The sequence below is a fragment of the Galeopterus variegatus genome, unplaced genomic scaffold (genome assembly GCF_000696425.1).
Source record: "Galeopterus variegatus unplaced genomic scaffold, G_variegatus-3.0.2 Scaffold3432, whole genome shotgun sequence".
Taxonomy (NCBI): domain Eukaryota; kingdom Metazoa; phylum Chordata; class Mammalia; order Dermoptera; family Cynocephalidae; genus Galeopterus; species Galeopterus variegatus.
The window spans coordinates 128,825-137,864 of record NW_007729543.1 but is presented as its reverse complement, the minus strand read 5'-3'; the positions used below and the strand labels follow the sequence as shown (position 1 = coordinate 137,864).

General features: G+C 40.7%; 1 protein-coding gene across 1 annotated transcript in view; it reads right to left on the bottom strand.

Annotated features, from left to right (window-relative positions):
• LOC103600735 (ovostatin-like) overlaps window positions 1-9,040 on the bottom strand; it is a 103,899-nt gene that overhangs the window by 4,967 nt on the left and 89,892 nt on the right. The window lies entirely within an intron of this gene.

Sequence of the window (9,040 nt, the reverse complement as noted above, 5' to 3'; positions counted from 1 at the left end):
TTAAAATAGAAAAATACAAGCTCATCTTTGGCCTTAACTTTTTTCCTCCTTTTTCCTCAAAAAGTTATTTTCTGTCCTTTTCCAACCATATAGGTGTTAAAAAAATAATGGTAATTGTTAATGAAAGTAAACGGGACAGTATTGACAAAAGCATCGCTCTGTGAGAAATGTCCTTTCGTGGGTATGCTCAAAGGAAAATCCAATGAATGTTTCTGGTAAATTAAAAAAAAAAATTACAGTGAGATTTAAGCAAAATAGCATAATTATGCTTACTGGAAATGATCAGTGCTTAAATATGACATTTGGGTGTGCATCTTTGTTTCTCTGTATTACATCCCAGAAAGTAAAGTTAAATTACCGTGGATAGTTCCTCCAGGCTCAAAAGTATTTGAAAACTTTCAGTTGGAACATTCACAAGCAATTAAGATATGACATCCACTTAGTGAGACTTCCATGGCCTGTGGCTCTGCCCAATGCCCTTGGTGTTCTGAGCCTAATATTAATTTGGCTATGTCCATGACAAATCTAATACACCAATATAGTTTGAGTGGAATCGGTGCTCCATCCTAATATAGCCACAGTCCTTATAGGTGCATTTATACTTACACATAATTTTCTAGAGTGCACAGAGTTATTAATGGATGCAGTAGTTCAGACCACAGATGTTTTCTTTACACAACTATTCCTCTCTCCAGAGTACACCCTGAACATGGAGTCATCAGCACTTTCATGGAGAATTTTTCTCCTAATACTTCAACAATACTTGTTTTTCTTAAAAGAATTATAAATTCTTGATAATATTTCTATGTTATCACAACTTGCCTTTACCTTCCAAGGATGAAATTACCTTGAAGGAGGAATACTCTGTCTACAAAATCACAAAAGGAAATTTTACCAGAATTCCCTTTTTAAGGGACAGCAAATTAAATCAATGTAAATAAAATGATTAAATCAGGTTTGTTTGGCTCACACATACCCCTGTGTATTAGTCTGTTTCTATTGTTTGTAACAGAATACCTGAAACTGGGCAATTTATAAAGAAATAAAAATTTATTTCTTACAGTTTGGGAGGCTGGGAAGTCCATGGTCCAGGGGAAACATTTGGTGAGGGCCTTCTCCTTGGTGCTGACTCTGTACTGTGCTGCAGGGTGTCAAGTGGTGAGAATGGCCTCAGCAGAGTAAGCTAACCTTTTCATTTGCCCTCCTTATAAAGCCATCAGAGCCACACACGTTCCTCCATGATTGGATCAATTCATTCACCAGGATGCAATCCTCACGATCTAATCACCTCTTAAAGGTCCCACCTCTCAAATACCATAGTTGAATCTTCCACCCTCTTAACACTGTTACAATGGAGACCAAAAGCCATCAGAGCCACACCCATTCCTCCATGATTGGATCAATTCATTCACCAGGATGCAATCCTCACAATCTAATCATGAAGACTCATAGTCTCACTTCCATCTGAATAGTTGTATTAGTCCATTTCTGTTGCTTATAACAAAATACCTGGAACTGGGTGATTTATACAGAAAACAAAATTTATTGCTTATAGTTTTGAAGGCTGGGAAATCCACAGTGCAGGGAACACCTCTGGTGAGGGTTTTGGTGGTGGCGACAGTGACCCAGTAGAAGGTAGTGGAGCAGAGAGAGACTAACCTGTCATGTTCTCTTTTTTTAATGCCCTCAGAACCACATCCCTGACCACCATTATCAACCTATTCACTATGGCATGGTCCTACAATCTAATCACTTCTTCCAACGCCTCATCTTTCGATTACCATAATAGGATTTCCCACCTTAATTACAGTTGGAATTAGGCCTCTAATATATGAACTTTGGGGACACGATTCAATCAGATATTATCAATGATAATGTATAAAGTTTCTAGGTGTTTACATGATCTCTGAAGCTGATTTATGGAACAGTCATGTTTAGAATTCCCAGATTAGTGAATTTTCCATGGAGACTTTAGTGTCTAAGTGTTACCAAACTCAGGTCTGGCTACTCAACCCCTCAAAAAGGAAAGAAGAAGACTCAGAAGTCAAATGGTTGGTGTTAGAAGAGCAAATGCATTTAGCTGAAGATGGTAGGCCATCCCATCTCAAAGACTTAGATTTACTGAGGGGCTTTTAAAGGGGAAGGGGAGCTGAGGGAATGGAATGTGGGAGGTGAAAAGCAGGAGAGACAGAGACATGAGCTACTGAGGGGTCTTTGTCTATAAATCAGGTGCAAGGTCTCACGAAGTCCTGTTCTGGTTTCTGTTCTCATCTTCACCGTTATCTCAGGGTCCTGTAAGATTTTGATTTGCTCCACAGTAGAATCAACTTTTCTACAAAGTCTTTTGCATAGTTTGGCTTTGCAGAGCTCTGGTTGACTTGGCTGGTGCCAAAGGTCAGCTTCCAGTCATTTGGTCTTGATCACTTTTCAAAACTCTATGAGTCTCAAAGAAAGAACTGTTAGTTTTGCAAAGCACTGATTAGCTTCTCAGCCTTGTTTTCCTATTTAGCAAGCAAGATAAGAAAGTGGGAAGAAAGAGTGGAGGGAAGAAAAAAAATAACTGTCCTTTTAAAATCCCCTCCCACCTCGCAGCCCAGGCAGTTTTAGGTCCCAAGATGGCTTCAGTCCTGCTCGCTCCAACATAAACACAGTCATATTTATCCTGCACCTAAAATTTAGGAGCATTAGTAGGTGTGACAAAGATTGAGCATAACTGTAATGAGAGGCTAGCCAAAAAACCAAAAACCAAATTGTTCAAACTATGTGTTTTTCACATTTTAATTTAGATTTGTGAAAGAGAATATAAATTTGGCACCCTTGTTACACAGGATATCCACGCAGCGCTAACTACAAAATTTTTTATTAATTCATAAGGTTTATTTTTCTCCCACTCTGTCAAATGACATTTTTTCCCTCCTCAGGAGGTTATTTTCTTTAGGAAGATTGGTCAAAGTTTCTTCAGAAGCCTCTCACCCATGCTACTCCTGAAAATTCCTGATACGAGAAGCAGTATGTTTCCTCTTGCCTTAGGGTTACTTGAACACTTGAAGTTTTTCATCTTTAGGGAGAGTTAAAAGACATTTCATTTCCAATTAATACTGAACTTTATTTTGGCATTGTGTTTAGTGTGGAAAATAAGGATTTGTGAAATCCTTGGACTCATTTTTGTCTCTTGGTGTCTCTAAATTTCTTCCTCATTCAGAAAAAAAATTAAACTACAATTGATGGTGAGAAAAAAGCCATCTCTCTTTTGGGCAAGATGCCAAACTATCCCCAGTATCTTTTCTTTACTGAGATGACTTTTTCTAAGGTGGACATCCTGGGTGCCACCCCAACAGTCAATTGCGGTGGTGTTGACATGTTGGGGGGATCTGGTCCCAGGGGCAGGACCAGCATCACCCAAGACAGTAAATCTAATCAAATTCTCTCTTCCTTGGTGATTAGGTTAGTAGCAAGATTAAAATATGGGGCTAATTCAATTAGCACAAATCTTAATGGGTCTTTATTTTTGAAAAAAAAAATAGACTTTCCTTTAAAGATAGTTTAGATCTTTTCTAAATCTTTAGAATCAAAATGTATGTGTTGATAAGATTAACATAGTTAATAAAAAAATATATTGGTAAGAGAGGGCATGGTAAGAATAGTCCCTAATGCAACTTTGTTTCAGGAAGTCTTACTTAAATTGTATTTCTTTAATTGTCTTTACTGTAACATGACTCTTATTTATGTTCAACCAGAAAAATAGCAATTTGAAATGTGTTCCTCTTTATTTTTGGACTTTCACCTCAATATGTGGTTTATTTCTATTGTTGTTTGAAGCAAAATCCCTCCACCTATTCAATCACTTTTTCACAGTTTTTTAAAACTCTTTCCAGGTCTTTTATCTTTTATACCCAAAGGTAACCTTTCAGTTGAAAAGAAAAATATGACATCTTCATTCCTAGAAGTTTCCCTTTTTGGGAAACTGTAACAAAAAGTAAAATTTCCCAACCCAGAAATTTTCTCCACAAAGGCAGTAGAAAAGGAACATACTTTTATTATTGAATAAGTATTTTCTTCTTTTTTAAATTTTGTTTATTTTTCAATTTTTTTTTCTTTTTTTACATTTTAAGATGTTGTGAAGCAGTCGAAGGGGAGGGGGGAGGGGAAGGGAGAAGGAAATAGGGTGGGAGAAAGAGGAAGGAGGAGGGGCAGGTTTGAGGCCTGTGGCGCCCCCTCATTCCTGCAGGGGAGACCAGGGGGCTTCCAGCAGTGGCTTGGTCATTGTGGGACTAGGTGCAGATGTCAGGGGGGTGTGGCTGAAGACCTCGGCCCCACACTACCCTAGCTCAGGAGACTATGGGGCTTCCAGCGGTGTCTCAGTGGTCTGGGTTCCTAACCCAGAGAGGGGAGAGGGCTGGGTCCTCAGCCATGTCCCTTGACATCTGCAACCAGCCCAGCAATGGTGTCTCAGTGGTCATTACTGGGCTGGTTGCAGATGTCGGAGGACATGGCTGAGGCCCCTGGCCCTTTTCCCTCCCTGGGTTAGGAGCCCAGGGGGCTTCTGGTCCTTTTAAGTTTCATACATGTTCTTTGGAGATGTGAGACTTTTACTAGTTAATATCAAACTTTGTCTCTGGCCTGTGGGTATTTATTTTTTTCTTTTATTTCTGTGTTGGATTATTCACTGTTCCTAACACTTAAACTCTGCACTGGAACTAATTTGTTGTCCTTTGCTAACTTCTAAAATGGGGGAACTTCCTGTGGGGATCAGTACTTGAGCTCCATGGTTGAGCTAATTTGATGCTTTGCTGCTGATTCTTTGAGGAAGGATTTTTGTGCAGCTCAGGTTTTAATGGTTGACCTTATAGGTACTTCCAAGTCTGGTGAGATCTGGTGCACCTGGGTTGTATAGAAACTCTGGTCTGGACCTGAGTCTTTTCAGCAAACTGCACCCCCTGCAGTTCTATATTCCTGACCAGTCTACACTGAGTGGGCCTGTGCTGACTGGGGGGCAGATCAGCTGTCCTTGCTGTGCCGCCGGTGGGCCCGTCTCCCCCACTGCCTGTGCTCCAAACACTTCCCTTGGGGTGGGTCATGTGCCGGTCCCTTGCAGTGACTGACTAGCCTCTCAAGGGTTCCTTTTTTTCAGTTGTGTGGCCTCTCACTCCTATGTGGGCCCATGGGAACTCTGTTAATGGTCTTGCTGGCCTGGGGGCCACCAGGGCCCTCCCCTCCCCTGCTGCCTCCAAACAGCTTCATACAAAGGGCACACCTGTGGCCTTTGCCAGCTCCTGCTCTATGTGCTCACCAGGGCCAAACTCGAAGCAGCCGGAATTCAAGACGGTAGGAGCCATCCTTTCTTTCTCTCAGTGGTGGCTTTTCCCACCTTCATGAACTCTGTAGTTCTCTCCTCCTCTTCCCCTGAGCTCTAGTGGCCCCAGCTTGGCTGTTGTTGCTTTTTTATGGTTGTAAATTGGTTGATTTGTGGGAGAGAGTGATGCTGGGGGCCATCTATTCCACCATCTTGACTGGAAGCCTTCATTATTGAATAACTATTAAACCAGGATGTGATGCCCATCACAGGCAATCTGCTAAGAGATTGCAAAGACAGAATAAAATCTCTGCCTTTTGTATGGACACAGATACAACCCATTACATGCATGTTCTTCAAATAACTAGTCTTCACATACAAGGGTCTGACAGCACTGTTTATCACATATAATTCATCTTAGACTAACCTGATAATTGGGGTGACCATCTGTGTTAGTTAAATGAGTTTATCAGATAAACTTCTGATATCTTTATGATGAGGTAGTTTTGCAACTTGGAGCAAGGTGCCTGCCCAAGGCTCCTACCGTCCCACAGCACCAACAGCAACCGGAGGTAGCGCTGCTGTCTCCCCGATGTTTGCATTTCAAGGAGATGGCTCCCAGGTTCTTCAGAAAGACATTCCTGGGTCACAATGCTGACAAAAGACCTATCTAGTTTTCAAAAGGATTAATATACATTCCAAAGAGGAGAAAGTACTTAAAATTATGAATTTTCTAAGAAAACTCTAAGAAAAGGGAGAAAGAAAAAGTCTCTTCTTATTTTCAACAAGGAGAAATAAGCCTCTTATTTTAAATTATTAGTCTTCATGCTTTGCAACCATGAATGCACTTCTCTTTACCTGTCAAGTGGAGAAACAGCAGCAGCTATACCAGACAGGGTGAGATAGCATATAAGTGCTTGGAGATACATTCAATCATAATTTTTTTTTGTAATTTTTTTTTTCCTATAACATGGAATCATCCCTTCTTTTATTTCATTGTGTTACAAGGGCCATTCAGCTCCTGGCTCGCTCTCCAAAATTGTTACAGGGCACACTCTGTTCCTAACTGAAGCTCCCCAAAATTGATACCAAAGCCACAGGTCCGACTGCCTGCCCCAGACAAAAATAACAAACAAATAAAAGTCATATATTGGTGAAAATGGATGTCAGCTTTTATTCAGTAACACCAGTGACCTGAGGAGAGATGTCAGGCTGACCCATCTCTCTAGTAAACCTGAAGAGGAATGGCCAGGCTAAAGCTGTCTCAAGGACTCAGCTTTGCCGAGGGGTTTTTAAAGAGGGGGCGGAGGGAAAAGAAGGTGGGAAAATGAAAAGCAGGAGGGAGGGCACGTGAGCAGGGAGGGCTTCATGCAAGGTCTCAGGTGCAAAGTCTCACCAAGACTCTGTCTGGTTTCTGCTCCCGTCCTCATCTCAGGGTCTGGGTAGTACGTGCAAGTTTGCAACTTCAGGCTGCTGGAAAACAACTTCGCGTTCATTTAAATAACGTCATCTTGCTCCATAAATGAGGTTCAAAATACCAAATAACCGTGGGAAAAGAGCCAACTCAGAGAAATGTATGCCAGGAAGAAAACTGTGTCCTTTTGAAATTTGTCTACGGCCCATGGGGTTTTAGGTCCCAACATGGCTTCAGTTCTGCTCACTCCAACAATTGAAAAACCATGGAAATGTCATCTGTGATGCAATGAGAATTAAGGGAAAATACATTAAGAAGCTGGCCAAAGAAGAAATGTTTGGAAGGCACTATTTTACAGAAATTGAGTTTAGGAGTTGTATGCAACATTCAGGAGGACAAAAGAAAAACCATTGTAAGAGTTATTTAATGAATATTCCTCTATGATTTGCATGTCCATTACTCAAGGCAAACATATCCACTCTCTTCTTACACAGAATCAATCTTCTCTCTACTCAGGGTCTTTGCATACCAAACCAGAAAAGATGTTTAGAAGCACAGTTGAGCAACGACACAGAGAGGTGAAAGGCACTTTCAGGTTTAACATGAAGTTATTTAGAACCAAATCAAAGCTTTCGCCTCTAAGACACAGGGCAAAAATTGAGTTGGAATGTGGTTTCCGTACTCTTTATGACCTCTGAAAGGAATATGAATTTGCTGGTAAATCCTTTCAGTGGAGCCCATTTGCCTCTTAAAAAGCAAACTGAGAATATGGTACTAGATTTGACACTCCATGGTAACTGTAATCAAATGCAGAGAGGAAAGCATGTCTCAAAAATCTTGTGATTTTGTGGGTTTGGCCCTTGTATTTTAATGGAATTAAAAAATAAAAACTTACAGTGTCTAATATATACAATTTGTATTTGTCAAAAGGAAAAATGGCCTTCAGTTTTGAAAGATCTGTGTTGGCACAGATGCTGCAAGTTTCTCTTTTCTTTTTTTCTTTTAAAGGAGAATGATAACGTGTCCGTACAAGATGTAGAAAGTCCTTCGGGCCACCAGCTTTCTATGCCAGAAAGGAAGCTGGGAACACTGTTCAGATGCTAGCGAAGGAATATTCTCCAATGCTCTCTTCAGATGTGGACAAATGGTGAGAGAGACAAGGAAGGACCTCCCAGAGGTTGAAGCACAGACCATGCACTGGGGAGCTCCTCTCTGGGAGCAGGGTTGAGGCTTCTCTGCCCTCAGAGTAGGGGAACCTGGCGTGACTTGCCTGGCAGGGGTTTCAGACTGTAATGTCAGACAAATGTGACTTCTTTGTGTGCTCTTCCCCTTTTTGAGTAGGAGGTTTTATTGTGGTTATCTTCCTGTTCCATTATTGTATACTGGGAGTTCAGGGGGTAGATAACTCGTCATTTTAATCTGTTGCTATCTCGATAAGGAGGAGGTGCATACAGATATGAGGTGGATCTCAAAAATCTGGATTTTGAGCTGGTGCTCAACTGAATACTACTGGAGACGTATGAGGATGCTGAATGTATTTTGAGTAAGGAATGAAATTGAACAGATGTGGTCACGAGAGTGGACTAGAATACCAGATTATTGTTTATACTTATTCCATCCCTTCATGTTACAGAGTTTTACACCTATGTCCTTGGACAGGTTACCTTCCAGAGTTTTCCATTAGAGTCAATAGAATATATTTTTCCACTCACTGATGTTGGCCTTGGTCATGTGATTTCCTTAGGCTAGTGGAAAGCGGGTGGAAGTGACAATGTAAAGCCTCTGAGCTGAGGTCTTTAGATGCATTTCATGTTTCTTCTTCACTCTCGCTTTTTGTCATTTTTCATAGGATGAGAGGCACATGGATCAGACTTAAACTCAAACTTCAGTCTGGGTACAAGTCAGCCAATCCCAAATAAGCCCAACATAGCCACACCTGAAGAATGAAGAAGAAGTAAATATTTCTTGTTGGAAGTCACTGAGTTTTGGGTTGGATTTTTAAATCTTCATTCTTGCATCAAGCTGAGTAATATACTCTTAATACCTTTTTTAAAAAAAAATAGACTTTATGCTTTAGAGCAGTTTTAGGTTCATAGCAAAAATGTATGGAAAGTAGAGTTCCCATGTGTCCCCTGTCCCCACTATCAATATCTGGCACCAGAGTAGTATATTTGGTACAACTAATGATTATACATTGACACATCATTATCACCCCCAAATGAATGACATTTGGAATTTCAGTATTTGGTAAGTTCGAGATGTTTGTGAGATAGTGAATTAATTCCCTATCGCTGCTATAACTTCATGGCTTAAAACAACTCAAATTTATTCTT